Here is an 8090-nt window from a genome sequence, read left to right as displayed (position 1 = left end):
AAATTTCAATTATGGATGCTAAAGAACAGCACAGGAGTCACTGCAAGGTTCATTTTCCCCTGCAGGATTTGGAGGACTGACAGCAGCTTAAGTGCATCAAGTCAAATTCTGATTCCACAACTCATGAGGAAACTAGAGTTGATTGCGTGCACAAGAACTAGCCCATCATTTTTACTTAAGGAAAATTATACTAGTTTTCGTTACCATTTCACCAGTTAAATAAAAAAAAAAAATCTCATTTATTTGTCTGAAGAACTAGCTGCTTTATTTTAAAACCAACCAGTAATATGGAAGACAGGAATCTGATCTAGTGGGAAATGTTCCTGCCCATTGCAGGGTCATTGGAACTAGATGATCTTTAAGGTCTCTTCCAACCCAAACTATTCTGATTTTATGATTCTTTTCTCAGAGTCAAGTTTCTGGTCTCTTTTTAAGAAACCTAGGGGCCTGAGATAAAGGAAGCCAATGAAAATCTTCAAAGTTGAAGTCAGTAACAGACATCGATATTTATTTATACTGGTATTTGAGCACTTCATGTCACAACCGTTTCCAAATCAGCTATTACAAGCTTGAATTTGAAAGGCTGGCTGTATTTAATTGTAGAAGGAACAATAACCTGTAGCCTGATACAATACAGGTGACATTTGCCCTATTCACTAGGGGGCTTTTCTTTAGTGTTTGAAGGATCAGCTGCCTACTGGAATTTAACACTTGCTTTGGAATAAATCTGCAGATACAGTTACGTACGCTCTGATGCAGGAAAGAAAAACAAAACCAAAAATAACATGTTAACAATGAACACTGAGTAAAGGGAATAACAGAAACTTCCATGTCACTGTGAAGCTGCTGTGAATGGATCCACTTCCCTAACAGCTGTGCCATAATGCTGTATCTGCAAACAGCTCAAAGTCTTTAATATGTAAGCACAACAAAATTTGCTTTAATGTTTCAATTTTCATCTGAAAAGAGAGACTACAAATAGCTTAGAGTGGATGTTTCTTATGTTTCATCTCAAGTACAGATTCAGCACAGTCCAGTTTTATAACAAAAAAAATAACCCAATCTTGTTTTTATCTTTTTAAATTTCAGTACTTGCTCTCACATACAGGCTTCCACAGGCACTTCAAAGATACTGGAGCAACAGGCTACATAATTTAACTTAAAGCGAGTCAAAAACAGCTGAAAGAATCCAGAGTACTGCCTTCACTTTTGAAGTTCAGGAATACTTTCTTTAGCTTTTTAAATTCATAGTAGCCTACCACAACCCTTGAGGACTCAGATTCTACACTCACTGAATTGATTGAAAAAAAGATTATTTCCTTAGTGAGGGCTGCGTACACTTAAAATTGTGGCAAACATTACTCCAAGAGTCCACCTTGCAGGATGGTTCATATTCTAGTAAGGATTTCATCAGCCTATTGCATATTTTAAAATGGAATTATTCCTATTTCAGGTGTGATCATACCACTATTACAGCACACACCTGAAAACACATTAAAAGTCAATGGAGTAACTCCTACTGAATTCACTGGGTTTTGAAATCTATTTCTTCACATTGATTTCAAATGGAGCCAAAAAAAAAAAAGGGCTTGCATGTGCTTATGAAGTTGGAACTGAGGAAATAATACTGCATTTCCCCTTATTATGATAAATAAGCTCAACAAAATGAAAACGGTATCATTTCTGCAGCCAATGGCTTAGACAGGGTGGTGTCAGCAGAGATTTATTTGAAATTGAGGTCAACAATGAACATTCTTAGATGGCCGAGATGCTATGTCCCAATCAAATACATGCAAAGAAGAAATGAAGATGAACTACCTCTGTGAAGGACAATATTTCCCATTATGCTGTCTTTCCAGGAATGGAAAGGTTTTTGGAGAAGTTAAGCAGTTCTCTTAGCAATGAGGCACATTTCTCAAAACCCCAGAAAATGCAGAAAAGCAGTTTTAATTTTAACAAATTGGTACAATCAAGGCGTCACAAATTTCTTTATAATGCACAATTAGGACATTAAACAACAAAAATACTTTCAAAAAAGTGTTCTTGATCAGCTGTATGCACAGCACCTGCCACATTGAAGATACAATTAGTCAGTGCTCCCAGAATCAGTGAGAACCATGCCCCAAAATGTATTTTAGTATCCCAAGAACTGAAAAAATCAGAAAAGTTAGTATTGCTGCCTTTTATAGAAATACCAAGGAATGGTTCAAATTCAAGGGAAGCTAATATACTGGGCTTACAACCTGTCAGCTATTCAGTCTGAAAAAATAAACACCAGAAAATATATTGTTTTGTGACAGAAGGATTATTTTTGTTTCCTATTTATTTCTTTCTAGGAAGATGCAATTAAACTACAGCCAAAATTAAACTAGTGAGGAAAAACAGTCTGTGTCTAAAGTAGCAAGTAAAGAAAGGCAAACAGTAATCTTTACAATAGAAGTGAACTTTCATAGACAATAGAGATGAAAGCCTTCGATAACTTCAGTCAGACAAAACCCTAAAGACAAGTGGCTTTAATCCTGTGGGGAAGCTGGAGAGCTTTGGGGAAGCTCTGCAGCTTTGTAGACTGACAGCAGAGCTCTAGGGAAGCATCACTCTCCTCAGACAAAAAACTGAACCTGAACGAATCAGTAAGATTCTACAAAGACAAACTTCTATAGGCAGCTAACAAAAATCATGAAGAGCGTACACATAAGTAAACGTACACAAAATTTAATCTGTAAAAAGTATCAGCTGATAGTACCAGCCAAAATCCTTGAAATAGGATCTTGGATGCTTTAAAAAACTTACCCTGGAATTCCTTTTCCTCTCTTTTTCCTGGAAGCATCTTTTTCTTTAGAAACAATTAATTCAAGGTGACTTTCTCTAGTTTCTAAAATATTATACAAGAATTTCCTCAGAACAAAGAGTATTATAGATTGAAATGTTCCGTGTCTTCCAATTATGCTGTCCCCTGCCTCCTGCTCATTTCTATGCTTTGCTAGCTCTCAATTACACGAAAAATGTAAGCTTTATTTACCCATTGAAAAATTGTTCAATAGTTATGCTTGCATAGCACCATCTCCCCAGTGCTGAAGAACAATTGAGAGGCAGACAGTAGCAGGGTTCACCAACCCCCCTGGACCTGCTCCATGAGTCTTGCTAGTAGGGTACAGTTGGGTTGTTAAAAAAAATAAAAATATTAATTCCCACTTACATTCAGGCAGACCCATTTAACTGTTTATAAAGCAGGCTTCATCTGGATTGAACATAGATTAGGAAATTCTCTTTATTAGCTAGTAATAGGTATGTAGGGTCAAAATGCAACATGGTAAATTCATGGAAGGAAAATCCATAGAGAGCTACTGAATAGAAAAGGTATCTGAGATACAAAACACATCTGGGTAGATCAGTTCAGTGAAGTATCACTACATGCTTGCCCTGCCCTCTTTTTTAAGTATTTGCTTTTTGTTCCTCTTAGAAGCCAGAAAATATTCTTAGAATCACCTCAAAGCTATCTTGGTATGGCCATTCTTACATTAACTCAGTTAATCTAAATAAAATATATGAGAAACCAGTTTGTTCTTCACTTCCAAACTGCAAAGGAGTTCAGCAAATACTTGTGCAAATTAATCACTTTAGTGGGTAAAGCACTAACAAGCTTTTTGCTATTATTATTATGACAACTATCTAAGGTGAATAATTGTGGAATTGGGCCACCTGCCAGCTGAGAAATTCTGTCACTTACTTTTACTGAGTATTACTTTACTTTGCAAGTTGACCTGTAATGAGATTCTGATGGGGATAGATAGAAGCTTTTCAGCCAGCATAATTCAATGATGAAAAATGATGTGTGTAAAATTACATTTCCTTCATATCATTCTCCTGCTCCTTCTACTGCTTCTCTGATGCTTCCTTTTTCTAAGCTGTAGATAAGGATTATATTATAACTTAGGGTAATAAGCAGGAAAAAATCAGCCATCTGAACAACGCGGCTTGAGGCACTCAATAACACAGGAGGATTCCCCTCTAAGCTTTCCCTCAAATGCATTTTTTGAAAGCATTGGGTCTGTTGAGGGGAACACAAAGTCCCACGTGCCATCACTGCCCAGTGCACAAAGAATAGAAGGCGACACAACGAAACTCAGGGACTTGTCAGAGAAGAGCACATGTTGGATGCTGCCCACACTGTTTCTCATCAAGGTCTGGTGGATCCTGATGGACCTTAGCAACAGACACAGATTAGGATGAGCAATGTCAGACGTGCTCAGCACATGCTTCACATTAGCAAGGAGCCATCTAAATACACAGCCTGACACCACCATCTCACTCCCTTTCCTAAGGCACAGTTGACCCAAAGGCCAGCTACATATATATTGTCAAGGTGGTTTAAAACTGGGGAAGGAGATTAATTTTCATTCCTACCGCAACGTTAAGTAATGCAGGGGAGAAACACAATTATCAGCAAAAGGCCAATTTAATTTTCCCTTAACCATTACCAACCTACAGAAGATGTTGGCTTTCAAATGAACTGAGGTGAAAATGCTTGGCAGGTAATTTATTTCCAGGTCTCTTCCAAAACCTAAAATAATTGTACATACAAATCAGAAAATTTTATTTCCATAGATCTGAAAACCACAAATTCTATCCTTTCACCCCTTCATATGAAGAGAAAAGAGATGCACTATAGACCATAACGTACAGCAGGGGATGACCCATCACTTCTCAGAAAGTCCCTGCCACTATCAGTGGCTTTTGCTGCTTTGCTGGAGTAGTGGCCTGGGCACCCTTTCTCCTGGGCAGTGTCTGAAGTTGACTAAAATAAGGAGCCATAAACCTTTCTCCTTAGAAGTAAGATTCTAAAAAAAAACCCACAATAAAAGTAGTGCAAAAAATTAATGTAGTTGGTAAAAGGAAAAAGGCGAGACATTATGGAAACAAGTTTACTCTGGCAAAATTTTCTGGAAATATGAATACAAGCAATAGGTCATTGAAGGTGTGAGTATTCCCATTAATAATTGCACAAACAATAGCTGCTGCAACTACCTCGTTGTCAACTGAGTATGAAAGCAGCGCAGCCTTCTGTAGGATGGGAAAAACATAAGGAATTTTTTGGGACGAGACCAAATTTTTATTATTTTTAAAGCACAGCTAGAATGTCTTGGGTCCGTTGGTTATTTCAGGGTAGTTCCTGTATTCTATTCTTTGTCCAAAAAGAACACGTTTGGGCTGGCTGCCCCTACATCTGTTCATCCTTAGCTCTGCCAAAAGTTAGTTTTGTGCTGCAAGCAATTGACCGCAGAGGAATAGGCTATCAAATAATTGATTTCTCAGAGCTTGTGTGGCCTCAAACAGGTTTAGAGAGTGCTGAAGCAAGACAGAGCGTAAGGCTGACCCTAATTCTGCAGCTCAATTCAAGATGAGAGGCAGCTTTATGGGCATTTACAAACATATGGCTCTGCAAGCAGCCAAATGTGTAGGGACTCACAGTTAAGGCCTTGAAGAACATACTCAGTACCATCATTCTCCACCCGTGCTGGGCACAGTTTGTGGCACAACTTTTGTTATTTGGAAATTATCTACTGTCCAAAACTAAGCAAACAGCAGGATTTCCCCGAAACCTTATACTTTCAAAAAAGAAAGTCTGATTTTTCTTCAAAACACTAATACAGAACACATTATTGTTCTCTCTTCAAGACCAAAGAGTTCTCTCAATTTCATTGTTTCCAGGAAAATACGACAGTCGGTTCTAAAAATTCCTTAATGAAGGAAAATAAAGATAGATTTTCTGACAAAGCAACTATCTTAGAATTAACTAATTGATTTAGCAAAGTCCTGTAAAGGGTTCAGTTACAAGCTCTGTGACGTGGTTTTCTACCAAAACCAAAACCCAGCAAACTCCTCATACTCCCAACATAATCCTGTGTTATTACACTTGCTAGCAACAAGGGTAAAAGATGCTCTGACAGCAGAAGCACCAACGACCTAAATATATGTTAGTTCTTAAGTTTGTCTTTGCTATCGTGCACAGCAGAGGAATGCTAAAGATGCACCAAGGAAGCGTTTCTGTGTCTATTGCTCGAAGGCATTTCAGAGTACCTATCTCAATATCTCTGGGCTCTTTTAGAGCTATTAATGATTTCAGTAAAACATGAAAAAAATCTGCAAGACCTCAAGGCTCTTGTGATTGATAGAAATTTTGTTAATGTACGAATTAACTATACATGTGGTTTTTAAATTCAATTTAAGCCTGAAAATCTAACCTTGGGGGTTTGAAATAATGGGACATTAACTTCACTGCCTTTTTACAAACTACCATGAAACATAAGTAAACGAAAAAGATGAATAAAATCAGAATGATAAATGCTTTATAGTTGGTATTTTTTTTTAAATAATGTTATTGCCATTGAAAACCTAAGTGAAATGAATTCAGTCATTTCAGCTCAGTCCCTGGTGGACAATAGTCCACATTTCAAAAGCATCACACATAATTTGGCAAAATTGGCAGCTTCGGCTCAGATGTGGCTTAGGGCTGAGTAAGCAAGCAATTCCCCCAGTGAGAGCGCCCCTTTCCTTCAGGGTTAAGGTCAATGGCTAGTCACCATGGGGTAGAAAGGTTGATATTGTCTGCTTGTATTCATCTCAACTAGAGACACAGGATTTCAGCTGCTGGTGATGCACAGCCTTCCAGTGCCAAATATATTATGCTCTTCCCTTAAATATACATGCACCTTGACTCTCTTCCGCTCACCCAGATAAGACACACACCTTCCCTTTCCAGGACAGGCAACCCTTCAGTCAGTTTTATAATCCTTGTCTTCCTTCTCCTCCCTTTCCCATTCCACAGTCATATTTCACCTTATACTAGATTTAAAAGATTGCCTATTCTTGACCCAGAATACAGCCTGGCAATATACTAGTTTAATGGCAGGAAAACAGGGGCATCAATGGAAATTATAGAAAATCAAATTGAACAGATGTCAGGAAGCACATCAAGCATTGTAAATGTGAGGGATGCCCATCAGACAAGGTTATGGAGGTGAAAAAGCAGAACATGTAAAAAAAAGCAGAGCAAGAACAAGGAAACCAGCCCTCCCCTACCAAGCTACCTATGAGATGCTTTAACTGATGCATTGGGAGGGTTGTTCCGTGCCACCCTTCAAAGCGACAATGAAATCTACTGAATTATGTGATTATAAAATAAGACTAACAAGTGTTACAATAACACACTAACGTTACAAAAAACAGTTTTGAAAAAAAACTTAGTCTCATTAGAAGTCAATGGAGATTTATGTCCAGTCCTGAAAGTATTAAGGCATCTTGGATTTCGCAGGAATTTCCCGCTGACTGTAACCTACAGAAGACCATTTTTTTTTCTAAAGGTATTCAGGTATTTAACAGAGTAGATTGTGCCCAATGGGATTTTTAAAAGAGCCTAGCTATCTAATTACCATTAGCGACAGAGTCATCTCATCAGCATTCTCAGCATTTAAATAATTTTACAGACCTGGCTCATATTGGAGATTTTTCTGCCTCTGTAGCTACATTTAAGGAAAATAGTAGAATCAGTTTCAAACTAGCAGGACACCTGAACGTCTGCTTTCCTTCAGATTATGTAACTCCATTCATTGAAATGGCATCACCCTAGGTCAAGTTCTGCTTTCTTTTATCCTGCTAAGTCAGGTGTAACTGGAACAGTAGTTATTTCAGGTCTTGAGAAAGAACAAACTAAACTGGCTCTGTCTTTTGGGATAAGAACTATCTCACTGAAGGCAGTGTTTAATTCACCAGGTGCTTCTTTTTTTCTAAGGTTCCCAAATGACCTGTTATTGTATTGAGAGTGCCAGCATGCTACCCCATACAAGCCACCAGGTTCAGAAGGCAGGTAGACACTTGGGACGGATGACCCTGATGAGTTAACAGCAAGCAGGGCCAGGGCATCCCTCTGCCTACACAGGGCTGCCTAACAAAATCATAAACATCTATATTTATTTTAGACTACAAATTTGCGCCTGGAATCCATGGTGTACAACTACCCGTTGCTTGCAATGAAGTTGAAACATAAAAGTTTAGAAGGGTCCCATGGCACTGGGCAAAGAATAAGACAGACT

Source organism: Phaenicophaeus curvirostris, chromosome 12, assembly GCF_032191515.1.
Source record: "Phaenicophaeus curvirostris isolate KB17595 chromosome 12, BPBGC_Pcur_1.0, whole genome shotgun sequence".
NCBI lineage: Eukaryota > Metazoa > Chordata > Aves > Cuculiformes > Cuculidae > Phaenicophaeus > Phaenicophaeus curvirostris.
Note: the sequence above shows the minus strand (reverse complement) of the source record.